This window comes from Hippopotamus amphibius, chromosome 4 (genome assembly GCF_030028045.1).
Source record: "Hippopotamus amphibius kiboko isolate mHipAmp2 chromosome 4, mHipAmp2.hap2, whole genome shotgun sequence".
In the NCBI taxonomy this organism is placed as follows: domain Eukaryota; kingdom Metazoa; phylum Chordata; class Mammalia; order Artiodactyla; family Hippopotamidae; genus Hippopotamus; species Hippopotamus amphibius.
Window position 1 is genome coordinate 38,837,367 of NC_080189.1, and position 9,300 is coordinate 38,846,666.

Genomic DNA, 9,300 nt, shown 5'->3' on the forward strand with positions numbered 1-9,300 from the left:
AACATGTATAGCCCTGCATAAAGATAATCCCCCATATAGCTGGTCAGTCTGTAGCTCAACTTCTGCGGGCACAGTACAAGAGAGATGTTAATTAATTGGGCTCCAAGAGAACAAAGAATTCCTGATCAAATAAGTTTAGGAATACCCTTTACTAAGTCCCTGTCTTGGAGATTGAAAATACATATTAGCATATTAAAGAAGTTCCATGTTTGAAGAAAATCCATTTAACTTTGTTTAATTATGTATTTGTAAGAAGAAAGAATTTTTCCCCCTCAGCACACCTGTTAACAACTCTTTCCCAACGAAAGAACACAAAACTATATTAAAAATTGGACAGGTTTCCCTTAATCTCTATTTAGGAAAACTAAATGATGGATTTCAGGGAAAGAAAGATGCCTTATTTTGAATTTTCTGCTGTGCCTAACACAGTGTTTAGCACAAGGTCTCTCAATAAATGCTTAACAATTAATTAACAGTGCGAGGGAAAAAAGACAATTTGGAGTGTTTGGAGCTCTGAAAACGCCTTAGAACATACTCGACTTCCACCCAATGATCTTCTTTGTTGTGTGTGCAGTAAAATATATATAACACAAAATTTACCACTAACTTTTTTAAACTGTACAATTCAATGGCATTAAGCACATTCACATCATTGTCTACCACCACCATTATTTCTTTCTAGAACTCTTTCATCATCCCAAACAGAAACTCTGTGTCTATAGTAGGGGAGGAAAAAAAGTTTTCCTCTACCCTCTTAGGGTCCCTGGATGGGTCTGAAAATTAAACTGACAAAGACAGATTAATAGGAGAAAAGCATACAAACCGATTTAATGTAACTGATTTAATGTAATGTAAGTACATGACATGGGAACCCTCATAAGGAAATAAAGACTCAGAGAAATGGTTAAACCTGAGTGTTTTCATGCCAGATGTGGTGAAGAGGGGAACGTTGTAGGAAGATGCGATAAGACAAAGGTGAGCCAAGTGTGGTTAACTGGGGGATACCCAGCAAGGCCAGTTAGTTCAGATTCTTCTCAGTGTCCCTCCTTAGAGATAAGGATGCTCCTTTTCTCCAGATACAGGAACGGTACCTCTCACATGAGGGTTTTGAAACTTGCTCCAGGGGAAGGTCAGAAAGTCTTTCTTGCACACGTCCTTCTCAGATTCCTTCAGCTTGAAATATGCAATATGCCAAGTTGCCACATTTTAGAGTAGTGTGTCCTGAACCTCATCACTATTAAATAATAACTCCATTCTCCACTCTCCTCAGTCTCTGGAAAACTCTATTCTTTCTGTTTCTATGCATGTGCCAGTTCTAGGTACCTTGTATGAGTGGGATCTTATAAAACTTCCCTTATTTCACTTAGCATTATGTTTTCAAGATTCATCCACATTATACTATGTATTAGAATTTCATTCCTTTTTAAGGCTGAATCATATTCCATTGTATTGAAGGGATTCAGAACAAGCCTGCCTAAAAGGTACCACTTTGGCATGTGGATTGTTTTGAGCTGAAGATAATCAAAGCCCCCCAAACTCAGGAAGCATTTTTTTTAAGCTTCCCCTTAGCTACCTAAAAGAATTTAGGGGCCTGGCTCAGAGAGAGAGCTATCATCAGAGATAAATTTTTATCTGAATGACCTACCTGAATGGCAGGGCAAACATCTAATCACCAAACATCCACTCTTCTTATTGTCTTGTGAATCACCTTCCTCCCCTTTGAAGCCCCAGGGCCTATCCCATTCCTTAGCTCAGGATGGCCTATAAGCTTCTACTGCTGAACTTGCTTTTGGGGTGTCATATTTTTATGGACTCCCATATGTACAAAATTAAATTGGTTTTCTCCTGTTAATCCGTCTTATCTCAACTTGATTATTGGACCAGCTAAGAAACCCTAGAAGGATAGAAGGAAAAGTGTTTCTCCCCTACAGTATCTATATACTGAAAGGGTACAGAACATGCCATCCCAATATATGCTGCTTTGGAATATTATTTATTTTGAGCTGAAAGCACTTGAGAAACAACAGATGCAGGAAGGGATCTCTCTCTCTCTCTCTCTTTTTTTGGCTACAATGCTCAGTATGCAGGATCTTAATTCCCTGACTAAGGGGTCTCCAATTTCCCTCTTTCTTTCTTTCTTTTTCTTTCCTTCTTTCTTCCTTCCTTCCTTATTTTGGCTGCACTGGGTCTTTGTTGCAGGTTTCTCTCTAGTTGTGGCACTCTGGTTTAGTTTCCCCATGGCATGTGGGATCTTAGTTCCCCAACCAGGGATCGAACCCAAGTCCCATGCATTGGAAGGCAGATTCTTAACCACTGGACCACCAGGGAAGTCCATACTGATCTCCCCCTTTCTACTTAAAAGCAGATCACAAAATTTCCCATGAGAGAAGTGCCCTCTCTGTATCAGGAAGAGAGGAACATTCGTATCACTGGAGACTGGGAGCCTATACCAAAATGGATCTGTACAAACAAATCTACTAAAATAAAACAAAGCTATTAAAATAACTTCCATTCGTCTCCCTCATCTATTTTCAAGTCACTGCCCCACAATTTATTGGCCCTAGCCCAAACCCCTTGTCTTGTCACATCTGCACAATTTCTCATTCTTTGTTTAAAAAGGTACCTAAGTTTTGGAACCTAATGGCTTCTTCCAGTCTTCATTTTCCTTTTGAAGATTTCCTGTGTACATGGAAAAATATGAAATAAAATTTATATGTTTTTCTCCTGTTGATCCATTTTGTAGGTTTAATTCTTAGGCCCAGCCACAGAGCCTACAAAAGCCCCCCACCATACCATGTTTTGTTATCCATTCATCTATTGATGGACACGGGTTATTTCTACTTTTTGGCTATTGTGAATAATGCTGTGTAAAACAAAGAATGTTGCCTACCATTCAGTTCTGTAAGGATACTGTGTTCAAGTCATTAACTACTGCAGTAGCTGACTGACAGTACACCCTGAAAGAAATTCAGGATGAAAAACAGGCCTCTTACATAGTTAGAGATATCTCTGGAAAAAATTTTAGTGAACCCAGATTCTTGAATCTTCTCATACATAGATAAGCACTAAAAGCCTTAACTGAGATATCTGATTCTTGTGACTAGCAGTAACATTTTATTGAGATGTATGCTTGACTGCAAGCACTCCCTAGCCCAAATCATATATATATATAGTTCTCTTCCTACCTTTTGGGAGCATAGCCTCAGCGCTAACTGAGAGGCTGTTTCCCAGGCTATGGTCCTCAGTAAGGTCCCTGAATAAAACAAACCCACAACTCTTGCAATGTGCCTTTTTCTTTCAGTAGACAGTTTCTGTGAACACTGGTGTGCAAGTATCTTTTTAAGCTCCTGTTTTCCATTCTTTTGGGTATATTTCTGGAAGTGGAATGACTGGATCCCCTGTTTAACTTTATGAGGACTCACTGTACTGTTTTCTACAGTGGCTCACCATTCCCTTCAGCAAAGCACAAGGGGTCCAACTTTGTCAACCCCCTCACCAACACTTGTTATTTTCTGCTTTTTGATAATAGCCATTCTAATGGGTGTGAAATGGTATCTCATAATGGTTTTGATTCGTATTTCCCTAATAACTAGGGATGTTGAACATCTTTTCATGTGCCTATTGGTCATTTTAATATTTTCTTTGCCCATTTTTGAATTCCAACCAATCATCTTTTAACATGATAAGGTCAGTGAAAGCTTCAGCTTGTCATTGATCATCTGGACATGTAAAATGTTGTAAGCTGTATAACATTACTTTTAAATATAATTTTTGGCAAGATGAGTGAAAAAGTATATGAATAGAATTTATTAATTTTCTTTATCTTTCTCTTTTTTCCAGTTCCCACCTGACCTTGTGTATAGTGAGTAACCAGGTTTATTTGAAGAATGTGACAAAGACAAATCTCAGAAAATAATTTTATGATTTTTCTGGATTTTTCCATTTCTTATAGATTTTCACATCTTTTAAAAAAAATTATATATATCAAGCATTGTAAATTTTCATTTAACCCAAGACTTTGCCAGTTTTTCTCCTTCATGTTGTGTTAGGAAACCCCATCAGCAAGAATTGTGAAAGATTTTGAAATGGGCACAGTTACTGGGTGTCCTTTCAATGGATTGTCTGACATTGCCTGGCTCTCCCTTCAGGTTATCTGATTCTCTTGGGGCCTGTGCTTTGAATTGTCCTTGATTTAGCTATTTTGTAATTCAGAACATTATAGAAAAATGGCTGATAGTAAAATGCAAATTATTCTTGTTTATAGACAGGCAAATAAACTTTGTCATAGAGACACAACTGATTTCTTCTCTGTAGAAAAGATGATTCCAGCATTATAATTTAGTGCCTATAGGATCTATTTTTTTCATCTATTAGCAGATTTACTTCAGGATTCCTGATTGACTTACACATGTCTGTTCTGATTCTTTTTTGAACAGGTTGCAATATCTTACTGGTTCCTTTGAGACAGGAGATAGATGGGCCCGAGGCTGAACAGCTGGAGTTTGTACCCTGTGGACAGATACTCTGAAATAGCAGAAGTGAGAGAGGAGCTGTGCCCTGCCCAGATAAAAGATAGAGACCACATATTTCTCATTCTTGAGGTCAAGGAGACCTTCCTGACTATACATGTGCAGAGAGGCTCCTTGGAAGGCAAAAAGGGAGTGATGTCAATCTACCCATAGGCCTCTTCACTAGAATCCATCTTGGCTAAGAGATGCACGTACGCACACAGGGGTATGTGAGATAAACCAGATACAGACTCAAAACTAGGCAAAACAAGATGACTGGCCAAAGGAAACCCAGAAGAAATGCCCCCTGTAAGTGATTCAAACTACTATGAGGGCGCATCTCTCTCTCTGAGCCCGCTCATGTGTGTATCCTCATGTACTCTTTTTCCTCCTAATAAACGCTTTACTTGTTTCACGACTTTCCATATCTTTGTAGAAAGTTACATCTACTAAGCTGACAGGCCTTTGTAACCCTGTCACTCGTTATTGGTCTAGTGGCTAGGATTTAGCACTCACACTGCTATGGCCTGACTTCAGTCTCTGGCTGGGGAACCGAAATCCTGCTTCAAGCCGCTGCAGGCTGAGGCCATCCAAGATCACCCTCATTAATTAATGAGTTAAATAAGTCTTTACCATATGTTCGCTTTGTATCTGTATTTTATTATTTTGAAAGTCATCCTTTAGCAACCCTCTTATTCTCAGTAGTGATTATGTACTTAGGTCTCTTGTCACTGTAAGTAAATTTTTAATGTAAGCAACACTTTACCTTTGAAGAAATTCAATCTTTTCTACTTATAAAGTCAATATTTATAAAGAACGTCAACATTATCTATTTACCTATCAATAAGATAAATGCTTATTAATTTTTTTTTTTGGCTTTGCATTTTTTATTTTTATTTTTTATTTTTTATTTTTTTGGGGGTACACCAGGTTCAATCATCTGTTAAATGCTTATTAATTTTAAGAAGCATTATTTAATGTCCCTTCATCTTCTCTCCCTCCCCACCCCAGCCCACCAAAACATTCTAATTGTCTGTTGTTTATCCAATCTAGGAGTCATTTCCCTTTTTGACAAGGTCGCTCAGCTAGTAGATTAAGGAAATGTCGTAGAAACAGTTTGTATATCTGGAGTTAAATATTTATTCTTTTCTTATAGTTTTCTGTATAAATTGGAGAATTGCAAACTTGGATGAGTCTACCAATTAGTGCTGACCCTGCCTTAATGAATATTTTACCAATGACTGTTATGCCCATTGTGGGGATGATTTAAATTAATTTTTTTTGAACACATGCTGTTTTTCAGGCACTTTTACTGTATCATCTAATTTATAAAATACTGTATTTATCTTGTGTGTGTTCAAGGGCCAAATTAAGAGCTGTAACTGAAAGTTAAAGGGAAAATAATTTCACTTATTTTAAAAGAGCAACTTTTTAGTAGTTGGGGCTCTCTGAAAACAGAACAATATATTTCATGAGGCAGAAGTTACCAGGGTGGCCAAGAACATAAAGTATGATGCCAGGCAGACTTGTGTTTCTGTGTTCCAGCTCCATCATACACTGATTTCACAATCATAGGAAAGCTTCTTTTTGGTTCCCTAATCTGTAAAATTAAAAAATAATAGTACCTACTTCATAGTGGGTCTTTTTTCTTCCTTTCTTTCCAAACAGTTAATAACGTCCTGACAACTTTCCTTCTATAGAGTCTTCACCAAGTCTCCATCCACTCTGCTGACGTGGATATTCCGGTAGAACAGAAGGCAATTTGGTACTAGGGTTGAGCGTCAACTTACTAAGGTTCTTTATTAATACTTCAGAGACAGGTTTGAAAGGCAACTGGAACTTCCTGGGAATTTTTGTCGATGAACATTGAAGAAGATGCCAGGGTCCAGGTTGGTTTAAGATTTGATGAGTCTACTGGGAGTCTAGTCACAGCTTGAAGCTCCTCCTTGATCTTTGGGTTCCAGTGGAAGGTGATGCTTTAGACCCTCAAATTGCTACAAAGTAGCATGGAAGAACTATAGAGCCAAAAATGAGTGAGAAAAATCCAACCACCTTCATAGTGTTTTAATGAAGAGTAAAAGAGATAACATTTTTAAGTGTTTCTAGCCACAGCCTGGCACATAGTAAGCCTTCAACAAGTGGCAACTTTTAAGAATACTACTACTACTATTTTTTATTATTATTATTATTATTATTATTATTATTTTGCCTGTGATCCAAGGAGAATGAGAAACACATGGTACAGAATCAGCTCAGTTGAGCCCAGGCTAGATCAATCAACCCCCAGCTAATCTACAGCCATGAACAAACATAAATGTTTGTTGTTTTAGCTGAGTTTTAAGATGATTTGTTATACAGCAATGGCTAATACACCAAGATCACTTGCAGTTCCAACATTCTATAATTCCTAAAATTTCATGGGAGTGTATTGTACTTGTTCGCCTCTCTTATTTGGAAGCTGAATTACAGACACTTCCCAACCATGAAGTGAAGAGTAAAATGCATCACTTCTCATCACTGAAGCTTATCTAAGTTTCCATTTACTATACAATTGCTGTCTCAAGAATCTATACTTGATTACTAATCATACTTCATACTTTCTGTTTCTTTTACAATCCTTTCATAGCTTATCTCTCAGAAGGACAGATATTGTATGGCTTATTACTACAAAAAAAGCCAAAGTCTGTATTGCAAGTACACTGACTTGTCAATTAATTTAAAAGTGACTGCTTGGTGTTTCCAAAAATATTGAAGCACATGTTCTTAAACATTCAAACATTAACCCCTTATGATCTATTCCTGTAATTGCTAATGGAAGAGTAGGAGAAATCTTTACGGACTTCTAACAGCATCCTTCACATCTTCAGGAGCCTAGGAGTTCTCAGTTTATTTAAGATTCTAGTTAATTTTAATTATTTATGCTCAGTGATAATCTCTGTGCTTCATATCTGGTTTACTTTGAATTTTTAATCTAATCTTAGTTGTGTAAAAGTAAAATATAAATAATATTTCATTTATTTGGGGCTGATTATTCAAATTATTATTTCTATTTCTTTTTAATTTTGCTCAATTTCAAAAATTATCTCCCTCCCAGAAATCAAATAGGCCACTAAAAAGAGATAAACTTAGACCACACAGTTTTATTTTATATGACATGATAGAAAATATTAGAATGTTTTAAACATAAATTTGCAACTATGTGTTTAAGCAGTAATTTATTCCTTTGTCCCATGTTAGCATAGTAGCATTTAGGATATGCTTATACAGTTTAAAGAAATAGTAAAGTTTAATTAACAAGTTATTTTGAAAGAACTGAGTTGAATTCAGCCTTTTCTTCTTCTAATTGTTTTCTACGTTTGGTGGAAGAATAAATTATTGAGATTCTGAAATGCTTATGCTGGTCTTTATAATCAAAAACTCATTTTCCCTATTATTAATTTACAAGTTAAAATTAATCCTAAGGATAAAACAATAAACTCAATGTTGATAGCTAAGGCTTTTTTTAGGGTTCTGATACTAATTTCTTCTATGGTCTTGGGCAACTCACTGAATATCTGTGCAAAAAAGACACTTTGGGGGGGTTATTTGCCCATCCTTTCTTTCCTGGGAATTGCTCTTGCCATCCATGGGGTGGATCTCTGACAGTCAGGTTTCCTCTACGAGGGCGTGACCAACTGGTATAGCTGATTGCAAGACAGGCGAGCCCTCAGTTGTAAACAACACAAAATGATTCTTGCATACTTAAAAAGACAAAATAATTATTTCAAGAATTTAAGAATGCTAACAGAATCCATTAGAAGACCCAAAGAACTGGGCTTGGGAAAAAATGAGCAACAACTAATGGAGACCATAACATTGGGCAGTCAAATTCATGCTGCAGAAAGAACCTGGGTAGCAAGTGACTGCCATCATTGTCCTGTAGTCATCACTTTATCACCAGATACTGGAAGCTGCTACTGGCACTATTGCCACAGAGAACTAGATTCTAAGGTAATTGGTGCCACAGTCACAGAAAAAAAAATTCCAAATTGTTTGTATCACTTGGTCCAGACTCAAAGTTCCAGACAAGAGGATCTACCTTTGACTGAGTGAGTTCAATACAAGGGAAAGTTGTAGAAAACTCCATTACTGCCCCAAGTTCAAGTCACGTTATCCAATCCAGTTTTACTGTGGTTATTTATCAATTGGCATAGGAATCAGAAGGGAGAACAATGTGATGAATTGGTACCATAAAGTCCAAAATAATTGAGGCAGCCAGTCATTCTGGGCTGGTCTCTTGAGTGATAGAGATGTAAACTAGGGAGCTGTGGAATAAATATCTCCTACCTATCATGTGGCTGGGAAGCACAGAAAATACATCTGTAGAAATAGAGAACAAAGCAATTTATAGAGAGATGCAGAGTCAAGACAGAGTTCTGCTGGCTTCTGTTCCCAGCTGCATTATACTAGCCTTGGGTTCTATGAAATAGCACTCAATCTTATACTGTCTTTCATTTTTGCTTAGGCCAGCTCAAGTTGCTTTTATAATTTATCAAGAGTCCTAACCAATATACTCTTTGAATTTCATTATTCTTATCCATAAACGGCAATTTTAATACTTATGCTATGTATCTCACTAGGAGAATAACATGAGTTAATAGAGACAGAAAGAATTATAAACTATTAAGAGTCCCTTTGATAATATCCCCAATAAGTGGTTGTCCAGCCTTTTTCCTTGACAGGAAATTACTATTTCTTGAGGCAATCTGTTCTCTTTTCAGAGCTCTCTGGTTGCTACAAAATGTATATATAT